Raw genomic sequence first — 12,462 nt, forward strand, 5'->3', positions numbered from 1 at the left:
GTTCCCAGCACCCAGCCATGACTGAGCTACTCAACACCAGTGAGGATAAGCCATTAATGCCTTTCACCTTTCTACACTCTTCAGAGGTTTTTGACCCACAATCACTCCTGTCCTCTCTCCAGCACTCTGGTTCTCATTGGCAGTCCTTAACTCCTGCCTTGGGTTCTGGACTTCTTCATCGGACTTTCTCATGCTGAAAACTTAATTCTTCTCTAAGGAATTCCCCTTGCTTGTTCTCCTCTCTTAGAACCATACATTTGTTTTCTGGAGAATCACCTTCTCTCTCTGGAGTGCCACCCAGACTCCAGAAAGAGAATCAGATGAGTTCACCACCAATGTGAGGGAACCTGAGATAGTTCTTTTTCAGGAGGATGACACATTGATATTGAAGATAACGTTCTGTTTCAGCATCTGTGTCTAAATGAAACTGAAAAACTTATTGGGCATTGTAGGGATCACTGTCATCACCTAATTTTTTTGCTATCTTCTTTGGGTGAAATGGTTCAGGGAAAAAGGGAGCAAGAAGGAAAGAGCATGGATCTTGGCATAGTGGAAGGTACATAGACTTAGAGGTCAGCTGCAGATGGATCAGAATACCACTTCCATATTTTACAATCTGGGTTACTTTGGGCATGCCAATCAATCACTCTGAACCTCAATGTTTTCATGTGAACAATGAGGATGACAAGAATTGTTGCACCCATACAGGCCTGAACACAGAGTTGGGAACTGGGCATGCACTAGGCTCCTTCTTCTTTTCCCAGAGTGTCACAATACAGGGGAAGATCTCAAGAAACCACTGACGGTTATGGAAATATTTACAGGAGAAATAATGGGTCAAGGTCTGATATGGTTTGGCTGTGTCCCCACCCAAATCTCATCTTGAATTTAATATGTGTTGTGGGAGAGACCCAGTGGGAGGCAACTGAATCATGGTTGCAGGTCTTTGCCATGCGTTCTCATGATAGTGAATAAGTCTCAGGAGATCTGACAGGTTTATAAGGGGAAGTTTCCCTGCACAAGCTCTCTCTTTGCCTGCTGCCATCCGTGTAAGATGTGACTTGCTCCTCCTTGCCTTCCACCATAATTGTGAGGCTTCCTCAGCCACATGGAACTGTAAGGGTACCCATGCCTTGAACATGGAGATGCCTCAAAGAGGGTGATGAGGTGCTTTCTCCAAGATGGGCACTGAGAACAAACGAGTTACTTGGGATACCACAGCCATCTGACCTCAGCAACCTAGAAAATAAAAGAACTGGTGAAATTATAATTTGTAGATACAGATCCATTCCATTTTGATGACCTTTGACTATACCAGCCCAAGTCTTTCTGTTTCCTTTGTAATATGGCAAAGTGGTATCTGGGAGGCCACAGATGTACACTTAATGCCTAGTGACTGTCACTTTTCTCAATAATATTTTGGGATGGTATTATGTTAGTCTTTATTCAAGGAATAGGGGAGTTGAAATCTTTAATATTTGTTGTAAACAGACACTTTGGGAAATGTAAAAGGCTACGTGGGAGAGAGAGAAAGATGGAAAAGGCAGTGTCATCATTTAGCAGCTTCTTCCTTACATTCAGGCACTTTAATAGTACATCAGATGCTGTTTCTAGAAAGCCAAACTGACTGTTTGGAAAGAGCACAAAGAAGGCCCCAGGAGGGGTTAGATGCTAAAATGAGGCAATATGAAACAACAGAAAGATTTCTGGGCAGAAGTCATGAAACTTGAGATTTGGTGGAGAATCTGGCACTAATTTGCCATGGAACATCATTGATTCTACTCTCAGAGGCTCTGTCTCACTCTGTAAAATGAAGCCTGTGTAAAATTTTCTTCAAATGGCTTCATATTCACAATTAGTTTCCGTGAACTAGTGATGGGCATTTCTTCTGATTCATACAGTATCTCCTTACTAGACTGGAAACTTCTGAATGGATGGGATTATATCTTATTCACATTTGTATGTCTGGCACCTGAGCACAAAGCAGGCCATCAATAAAATTTTAATATATGATTTGAATCTCAAATTTCAACTCCAAACTTGACATTGACTCTGTGAAAACTCAAGAAGAAGAAAGAAAGAAAAAGGAAACAGCATATGGGGAGGCAAGATCCCTGCCCATCTTGCACCATGCCAAGTATTAAATACTCATTCACACAGTGATAAAATATTCTTGCATATAAGCTGTGAAGTGTATTAGAAAGAAAGGGTTTAATTAAAGTTGATATTTCTTCACCTCTTTCTTCTGGCTGCCATTTTGCTGTAAAGCACAATTATTTCTAACACTAGAAGTGTTGAAACAAGATGACAACTTTTTTTTCTTGTATAAAAAAATGTCTAGCTTAATACTAATGAATTTAAGAGTTTCCACATGATCAATAAACAATAACATTCAATCTGTTAAAAAGATTAAATTATCTCTTTTCTTCTTTTGGAAAGAATACTGAATCAACTTGCTTTTAAGAGCAATGGCCCGTCATTTTAAATGCTTATATGACTATATGTAATACGGAAAGTTATTTTTATGGTTAATCTTAGGTACATATAAGATTGATTTTAAGACATAATTTTTATAAAAAAATATTCACTTTCAGAATGAAAATTTATGTAGCAAGTTCTTTTCCTTAGCTACTGTTCTAAAAGCTTTACAAATAGTAACTCATCTATTAATTTCTATAACAACCTTATGAATAGGAGACATGAATATTCTTCTCTTAAAGGATGAGGAAACTGAGTCCCAGACACATTAAACAACTTATGCAGACTTACACTTCTAGTAAATAGCAGACCTGAGATTTGAACTCATGGCGTCAGGCCCTAGAAACCATGTTCTTTTTTTTTTTTCTTTTTATTATTATTATTATTATTATTATACTTTAAGTTCTAGGGTACATGTGCATAACGTGCAGGTTTGTTACATATGTATACTTGTGCCATGTTGCTGTGCTGCACCCATCAACTCGTCAGCACCCATCAACTCGTCATTTACATCAGGTATAACTCCCAATGCAATCCCTCCCCCCTCCCCCCTCCCCATGATAGGCCCCAGTGTGTGATGTTCCCCTTCCCGAGTCCAAGTGATGTCATTGTTCAGTTCCCACCTATGAGTGAGAACATGTGGTGTTTGGTTTTCTGTTCTTGTGATAGTTTGCTAAGAATGATGGTTTCCAGCTGCATCCATGTCCCTACAAAGGACACAAACTCATCCTTTTTTATGGCTGCATAGTATTCCATGGTGTATATGTGCCACATTTTCTTAACCCAGTCTGTCACTGATGGACATTTGGGTTGATTCCAAGTCTTTGCTATTGTGAATAGTGCCACAATAAACATACGTGTGCATGTGTCTTTATAGCAGCATGATTTATAATCCTTTGGGTATATCCCCAGTAATGGGATGGCTGGGTCATATGGTACATCTAGTTCTAGATCCTTGAGGAATCGCCATACTGTTTTCCATAATGGTTGAACTAGTTTACAATCCCACCAACAGTGTAAAAGTGTTCCTATTTCTCCACAGCCTCTCCAGCACCTGTTGTTTCCTGACTTTTTAATGATTGCCATTCTAACTGGTGTGAGATGGTATCTCATTGTGGTTTTGATTTGCATTTCTCTGATGGCCAGTGATGATGAGCATTTTTTCATGTGTCTGTTGGTTGTATGAATGTCTTCTTTTGAGAAATGTCTGTTCATATCCTTTGCCCACTTTTTGATGGGGCTGTTTGTTTTTTTCTTGTAAATTTGTTTGAGTTCTTTGTAGGTTCTGGATATTAGCCCTTTGTCAGATGAGTAGATTGCAAAAATTTTCTCCCATTCTGTAGGTTGCCTGTTCACTCTGATGGTAGTTTCTTTTGCTGTGCAGAAGCTCTTTAGTTTAATGAGATCCCATTTGTCAATTTTGGCTTTTGCTGCTGTTGCTTTTGGTGTTTTAGACATGAAGTCTTTGCCCATGCCTATGTCCTGAATGGTACTACCTAGGTTTTCCTCTAGGATTTTTATGGTATTAGGTCTAACATTTAAGTCTCTAATCCATCTTGAATTAATTTTCGTATAAGGAGTAAGGAAAGGATCCAGTTTCAGCTTTCTACTTATGTCTAGCCATTTTTCCCAGCACCATTTATTAAATAGGGAATCCTTTCCCCATTTCTTGTTTCTCTCAGGTTTGTCAAAGATCAGATGGCTATAGATGTGTGGTATTATTTCTGAGGACTCTGTTCTGTTCCATTGGTCTATATCTCTGTTTTGGTACCGGTACCATGCTGTTTTGGTTACTGTAGCCTTGTAGTATAGTTTGAAGTCAGGTAGCGTGATGCCTCCAGCTTTGTTCTTTTGACTTAGGATTGTCTTGGAGATGCGGGCTCTTTTTTGGTTCCATATGAACTTTAAAGCAGTTTTTTCCAATTCTGTGAAGAAACTCATTGGTAGCTTGATGGGGATGGCATAAATAACCTTGGGCAGTATGGCCATTTTCACGATATTGATTCTTCCTATCCATGAGCATGGTATGTTCTTCCATTTGTTTGTGTCCTCTTTTATTTCACTGAGCAGTGGTTTGTAGTTCTCCTTGAAGAGGTCCTTTACATCCCTTGTAAGTTGGATTCCTAGGTATTTGATTCTCTTTGAAGCAATTGTGAATGGAAGTTCATTCCTGATTTGGCTCTCTGTTTGTCTGTTACTGGTGTATAAGAATGCTTGTGATTTTTGCACATTAATTTTGTATCCTGAGACTTTGCTGAAGTTGCTTATCAGCTTAAGGAGATTTTGGGCTGAGACAGTGGGATTTTCTAAATATACAATCATGTCATCTGCAAACAGGGACAATTTGACTTCTTCTTTTCCTAACTGAATACCCTTGATTTCTTTCTCTTGCCTGATTGCCCTAGCCAGAACTTCCAACACTATGTTGAATAGGAGTGGTGAGAGAGGGCATCCCTGTCTTGTGCCAGTTTTCAAAGGGAATTTTTCCAGTTTTTGCCCATTCAGTATGATATTGGCTGTGGGTTTGTCATAAATAGCTCTTATTATTTTGAGGTACGTTCCGTCAGTACCGAATTTATTGAGCGTTTTTAGCATGAAGGGCTGTTGAATTTTGTCAAAAGCCTTTTCTGCATCTATTGAGATAATCATGTGGTTCTTGTCTTTGGTTCTGTTTATATGCTGGATTATGTTTATTGATTTGCGAATGTTGAACTAGCCTTGCATCCCAGGGATGAAGCCCACTTGATCATGGTGGATAAGCTTTTTGATGTGTTGCTGAATCCGGTTTGCCAGTATTTTATTGAGGATTTTTGCATCGATGTTCGTCGGGGATATGGGTCTAAAATTCTCTTTTTTTGTTGTGTCTCTGCCAGGCTTTGGTATCAGGATGATGTTGGCCTCATAAAATGAGTTAGGGAGGATTCCCTCTTTTTCTATTGATTGGAATAGTTTCAGAAGGAATGGTACCAGCTCCTCCTTGTACCTCTGGTAGAATTCGGCTGTGAATCCAACTGGTCCTGGACTTTTTTTGGTTGGTAGGCTATTAATTATTGCCTCAATTTCAGAGCCTGCTATTGGTCTATTCAGGGATTCAACTTCTTCCTGGTTTAGTCTTGGAAGAGTGTAAGTGTCCAGGAAATTATCCATTTCTTCTAGATTTTCCAGTTTATTTGCGTAGAGGTGTTTATAGTATTCTCTGATGGTAGTTTGTATTTCTGTGGGGTCGGTGGTGATATCCCCTTTATCATTTTTTATTGCGTCAATTTGATTCTTCTCTCTTTTCTTCTTTATTAGTCTTGCTAGCGGTCTGTCAATTTTGTTGATCTTTTCAAAAAACCAACTCCTGGATTCATTGATTTTTTGGAGGGTTTTTTGTGTTTCTATCTCCTTCACTTCTGCTCTGATCTTAGTTATTTCTTGCCTTCTGCTAGCTTTCGAATGTGTTTGCTCTTGCTTCTCTAGTTCTTTTAATTGCGATGTTAGAGTGTGAATTTTAGATCTTTCCTGCTTTCTCTTGTGGGCATTTAGTGCTATAAATTTCCCTCTACACACTGCTTTAAATGTGTCCCAGAGATTCTGGTATGTTGTATCTTTGTTCTCATTGGTTTCAAAGAACATCTTTATTTCTGCCTTCATTTCGTTATGTACCCAGTAGTCATTCAGGAGCAGGTTGTTCAGTTTCCATGTAGTTGGGCGGTTTTGATTGAGTTTCTTAGTCCTGAGTTCTAGTTTGATTGCACTGTGGTCTGAGAGACAGTTTGTTATAATTTCTGTTCCTTTACATTTGCTGAGGAGTGCTTTACTTCCAATTATGTGGTCAATTTTGGAATAAGTGTGATGTGGTGCTGAGAAGAATGTATATTCTGTTGATTTGGGGTGGAGAGTTCTATAGATGTCTATTAGGTCTGCTTGCTGCAGAGATGAGTTCAATTCCTGGATATCCTTGTTAACTTTCTGTCTCGTTGATCTGTCTAATGTTGACAGTGGAGTGTTGAAGTCTCCCATTATTATTGTATGGGAGTCTAAGTCTCTTTGTAAGTCTCTAAGGACTATTTTATGAATCTGGGTGCTCCTGTATTGGGTGCATATATATTTAGGATAGTTAGCTCTTCCTGTTGAATTGATCCCTTTACCATTATGTAATGGCCTTCTTTGTCTCTTTTGATCTTTGATGGTTTAAAGTCTGTTTTATCAGAGACTAGTATTGCAACCCCTGCTTTTTTTTGTTCTCCATTTGCTTGGTAAATCTTCCTCCATCCCTTTATTTTGAGCCTATGTATGTCTCTGCATGTGAGATGGGTCTCCTGAATACAGCAGACTGATGGGTCTTGACTCTTTATCCAGTTTGCCAGTCTGTGTCTTTTAATTGGACCATTTAGTCCATTTACATTTAAGATTAATATTGTTATGTGTGAACTTGATCCTGCTATTATGATATTAACTGGTTATTTTGCTCGTTAGTTGATGCAGTTTCTTCCTAGCCTCGATGGTCTTTACATTTTGGCATGTTTTTGCAATGGCTGGTACTGGTTGTTCCTTTCCATGTTGAGTGCTTCCTTCAGGGTCTCTTGTAAGGCAGGCCTAGTGGTGACAAAATCTCTAAGCATTTGCTTATCTGTAAAGGATTTTATTTCTCCTTCACTTATGAAACTTAGTTTGGCTGGATATGAAATTCTAGGTTGAAAATTCTTTTCTTTAAGAATGTTGAATATGGCCCCCACTCTCTTCTGGCTTGGAGAGTTTCTGCCGAGAGATCTGCTGTTAGTCTGATGGGCTTCCCTTTGTGGGTAACCCGACCTTTCTCTCTGGCTGCCCTTAAGATTTTTTCCTTCATTTCAACTTTGGTGAATCTGGCAATTATGTGTCTTGGAGTTGCTCTTCTCGAGGAGTATCTTTGTGGCGTTCTCTGTATTTCCTGGATTTGAATGTTGGCCTGCCCTACTAGGTTGGGGAAGTTCTCCTGGATGATATCCTGCAGAGTGTTTTCCAACTTGGTTCCATTTTCCCCCTCACTTTCAGGCACCCCAATCAGACGTAGATTTGGTCTTTTTACATAATCCCATACTTCTTGCAGGCTTTGTTCATTTCTTTTTCTTCTTTGTTCTTTTGGTTTCTCTTCTCGCTTCATTTCATTCATTTGATCCTCAATCGCTAATACTCTTTCTTCCAGTTTATCGAGTCGGTTACTGAAGCTTGTGCATTTGTCACGTATTTCTCGTGTCATGGTTTTCATCTCTTTCATTTCGTTTATGACCTTCTCTGCATTAATTACTCTAGCCATCAATTCTTCCACTTTTTTTTCAATTAGTTTCTTTGCGCTGGGTACGTAATTCCTCCTTTAGCTCTGAGAAGTTTGATGGACTGAAGCCTTCTTCTCTCATCTCGTCAAAGTCATTCTCCGTCCAACTTTGATCCGTCGCTGGTGATGAGCTGCGCTCCTTTGCTGGGGGAGATGTGCTCTTATTTTTTGAATTTCCAGCTTTTCTGCCCTGCTTTGTCCCCATCTTTGTGGTTTTATCTGCCTCTGGTCTTTGATGATGGTGACGTACTGATGGGGTTTTGGTGTAGGTGTCCTTCTTGTTTGATAGTTTTCCTTCTAACAGTCAGGACCCTCAGCTGTAGGTCTGTTGGAGATTGCTTGAGGTCCACTCCAGACCCTGTTTGCCTGGGTGTCAGCAGCAGAGGCTGCAGAAAATAGAATATTGCTGAACAGCGAGTGTACCTGTCTGATTCTTGCTTTGAAGGCTTCCTCTCAGTGGGGTACTCCACCCTGTGAGGTGTGGGGTGTCAGACTGCCCCTAGTGGGGGATGTCTCCCAGTTAGGCTACTCAGGGGTCAGGGACCCACTTGAGCAGGCAATCTGTACCTTCTCAGATCTCAACCTCCGTGTCGGGAGATCCACTGCTCTCTTCAAAGCTGTCAGACAGAGTCGTTTGCATCTGCAGAGGTTTCTGCTGCGTTTGTTATTGTTTACTGTGCCCTGTCCCCAGAGGTGGAGTCTACAGAGACAGGCAGGTTTCCTTGAGGTGCTGTGAGCTCCACCCAGTTCGAGCTTCCCAGTGGCTTTGTTTACCTATTTAAGCCTCAGCAATGGCGGGCGCCCCTCCCCCAGCCTCGCTGCTGCCTTGCCGGTAGATCACAGACTGCTGTGCTAGCAATGAGGGAGGCTCCATTGGTGTGGGACCCTCCCGGCCAGGTGTGGGATATGATCTCCTGGTGTGCCCGTTTCCTTAAAGCGCAGTATTGGGGTGGGAGTTACCCGATTTTCCAGGTGTTGTGTGTCTCAGTTCCCCTGGCTAGGAAAAGGGATTCCCTTCCCCCTTGCGCTTCCCAGGTGAGGCGATGCCTCGCCCTGCTTCAGCTCTCGCTGGTCGGGCTGCAGCAGCTGACCAGCACCGATTGTCCGGCACTCCCTAGTGAGATGAACCCAGTACCTCAGTCGAAAATGCAGAAATCACGGGTCTTCTGTGTCGCTGGCGCTGGGAGTTGGAGACTGGAGCTGTTCCTATTTGGCCATCTTGCTCCGCCCCCAGAATCCATGTTCTTAACCAGTGAACAACCACAACTCTTGTCATTTGTTTGAGTTTGAAGTTCATAAGGAAATTATATGGATGTTGTGATAAAAAGCAGTAACCTGGAAGCCAGCTAAATGTGGGAAGTAATTACCATTGGAGCTCAGCGTATACTAATAACAGGACTAGAATGAAAATACTAATAATAGTTAAAATTTGCCAGGTGTTATCTGCCTAACATTCTTGGACATGTTTTCCATGAGTTGAGTCATCAAATCATAAAAACCCTAAAAAGTAGCATTATTGCTATTCCCATTTTACAGGCAAGTAGTCTGAAGCGCATCAAAATTAAGGAATTTGTTCAAGGTTACAGAGCCAGCAAGTGAAGGAGCTGGTATTGAACTCTGAATGTTTGGTTCAAGGACTTGTATTACTACCCTCTACAATTTTACCTAAGAGAACGCTGCAGTTCAAATTTAGGCACACTAATACAAATAGACACAATAGCCTTAAAATGATGATAATCTAAATTTTGGTAGCATGGATAAGTAGACTGTAATAAAAAAAAATTATCCAAACCAAAAAGAAAGAAAAAGCATTTTATATCAATAACCAAAGTGAAGATGAACAAGAGGTAATTACATCAGTCCATCAATAACCATCAATAACGTAGTATAACCAGGTCCTTAAACAACATATGACACAAAATTTGATCTTTGGTTTTTATTTTAAATACCTGTTTCAGAATTTCTAAATGTGTACGTTAGAAAAGGTGTATTCAGAGTGGTTTTTGTTTTTTGTTTTGTTCCATTTTATGAAATGTTTCTAGAATTGAGAGAACTGATTGATGTATTCAGTAGTAGGGACTTAGTAGGAATCTCTCATGAAAATTAATAGGAGGCTGCCCTCCTAAGGAGACCTTGATGTTGGTAATAATTAGGGAAATATATCAATGTTCTAATTGGTTTTAATGAAGACCCCCAAGGTAGTTCTTAAACAATCCATTAAAACACTTTTTAGCAGTACGCCAGGATGCCTAAGCATTGGGATTCTACTAAAACATATAGGAGGACTTTATTTTATGATGGGAGCATATTGCTTGGAGGGAAAAATAAATGTTGTTGAAAGTCACAGCAGTAATAACATGACAGGAAAATAGATGTGCAAAGCCACCAGCTCGAAAGGGAAGGCTCACCCCTCTATCTTGAGAGCAGATAGCCCGTCATAAGCTACCGCGCCTTGAGCATAAAACTCTCTTGCTGTGCCTGCTTTTGTCTCCGTAAAAGAAAATGACATATACGGGTGTTTAAGTATATTTGGACTCCTGCTGGAAATTGTTATTGGGTGGAGAATGCAAGACGAAAGCGCTTAGCAGAAAGCAAGCAGATTTGGTTTTTCAGCTGTCCTCTCCTCACAGAGCTGGAAGGATCAGATGGGCTGACCTGTTTTTTCATTTCCAGGTAGCTAATTTACAGTTAGAGACAGGTTATTATTACATTAAGAATATTACCAAGGCCCACACCAGAGCTCAAAACCCCATTCTGTATCTGCAAAGTCCCCTTGTTGGTGAGCTCAGGGGCTCTGGTATCCCTTTCAACAAACACAGCTTTGTAACCAATCCAATTCTATTATGCAAATTAATTCAAGCATATTTTATTCCCCGTTCAGATCTCATCACTCAACACTGAGCTGGTCTCTCATTTCAAATCAAATCACAGGAATTATGCCACGTCTGTGGAAATCACAGAGAATAGGGGAGAAGAAGTATTACAAGAATTATTGAGTCACACTTCCCAGTAATTCTTCTCCCCTGATTTCTAGACTTGGAGCAAGGCATAAGCTTGGGGTAATCACTTCTTCTCAGGTGCAAAATACACAGCAGAGACTGTAAAAAGGTTATGGCATATGCTGCTCCAATTTCTAATACCAAATTCAAATGTTAAAGTAGGCAGCAAATAAGGCCCCTTATCAAACACCCCAGCTCTCTGCAAAGGTGAGTGGAAATTTTCAAACTGCTTCAGTGGAGATCTGAGTCTCTGCTTCTGGAGAGAGAGGGAATGACAGAAGTTCTGCTTTGAAAGTGGAAAGATCATTCACTACCTGTGTCAGGCAAAGCTGGGTTCAAATCCTGGTTCCAACACTCGTGATTTACATTATATTGTCATAAAAATAGATACTATCCTTTGTCAGGTGCTTGATTTTTCTAGTGCTGGACAGTATGCTCAGGGCTTGGAATACATTATTTTATTTCATTTTCACCACAACTGCATATATATAATATGTGATATATATATGTGTGTGTGTGTGTGAGATATATATATTTGAGATATATATATATCACTCAGACTTTATCTAGGAGGAAAGTGAGTCTCAGTGTCCTTATGTAACCAACCCAAGTACACCCCGAATCACTGACAACGTTGTAATTCAAATGCAAGTTTACAGGACTGCAGAAGCCAAGCTTGACTTTGGACTATTTTACCTGGCTATGAATGTCTGAAAATCCAGGTTCCCAATCTTCAATATAAGAAGATTGCATGACCAACTCCAAGGGTCGTCTCAGCTCCAAAAATTTTATTTGCTATATAACATAATGTTTGCTAGATGTGACTTCCACTAATTTTTTAAGTAAATACAATCAGATTTTATATTCTTAGGGTCTCATGGCCACAAAATATTATAGGAATCCAATATAACACCCCAGACCTAAAACTTGTATAGTCATTCAGTGATAATTTATCTATTTAAGTAACTAAATCATCTTCAAATGATAACATGATTAAGTACAATATGTGCAATGAAGAACTTATTATTTGTACTCTAGTCTGTCCTTAAGACAGTCTTTTTCTTGGTGTAATATTTTCAAATGTTGATCATTAAGATGAATAATATATATCATATATCAACACATACAGGAAATAACTCTGTCTGCAGTGTCATCTCTAACTATGAATGTGTGGAAAGAGAAACAGATTTTATTTTCATTTGTTCTTTTGTATGAGCTAAGATACCTGAGGGAAGATTAGAGCAAAGCGGTGATGATAAACAGATGCTTAACATAATGTCATGTCATTTGTGGTATCAAAGGCCTATATGTAAACCTCCTTTTGTCTCCAAGCAGTAAATATGCATCAAGCTTTTTTTATTTGTCTGTTCCTTCACTTGGCAATAACTTTTCAATGGTTCTAGGCCTAGGTTGAACTCTGAGGATACACAGGCATCAATGTACCTCCAGTATGTAGACTGTTCTCAAACAATACTGAGACTGTTGTCTAAGCAGATGAATGATGATATGATGTGTTCAGTACAGATAGGACTATGTACAAGAGCACAAAGGAATCCCTGACTACACTTCTGCAGATAAATTTGTAAAGTATCGGTCCTGTACTTCAATACTTGCCTACTCGAACCTCTTGCAAGTAAACTCCCATGTCCACCACTTCCAATGCCTGGAGCTTCCATTCCCACTTTG

The 12,462-nt window shown here is 39.9% G+C and overlaps 1 protein-coding gene across 3 annotated transcripts in view; it reads right to left on the reverse strand.

Annotated features, from left to right (window-relative positions):
• The window catches only part of CDH11 (cadherin 11), a 179,081-nt gene that overhangs the window by 56,785 nt on the left and 109,834 nt on the right, over positions 1-12,462 (reverse strand). The gene's annotated exons all lie outside the window — the stretch shown is intronic.

Source organism: Macaca thibetana, chromosome 20 (genome assembly GCF_024542745.1).
Source record: "Macaca thibetana thibetana isolate TM-01 chromosome 20, ASM2454274v1, whole genome shotgun sequence".
In the NCBI taxonomy this organism is placed as follows: Eukaryota; Metazoa; Chordata; class Mammalia; order Primates; family Cercopithecidae; genus Macaca; species Macaca thibetana.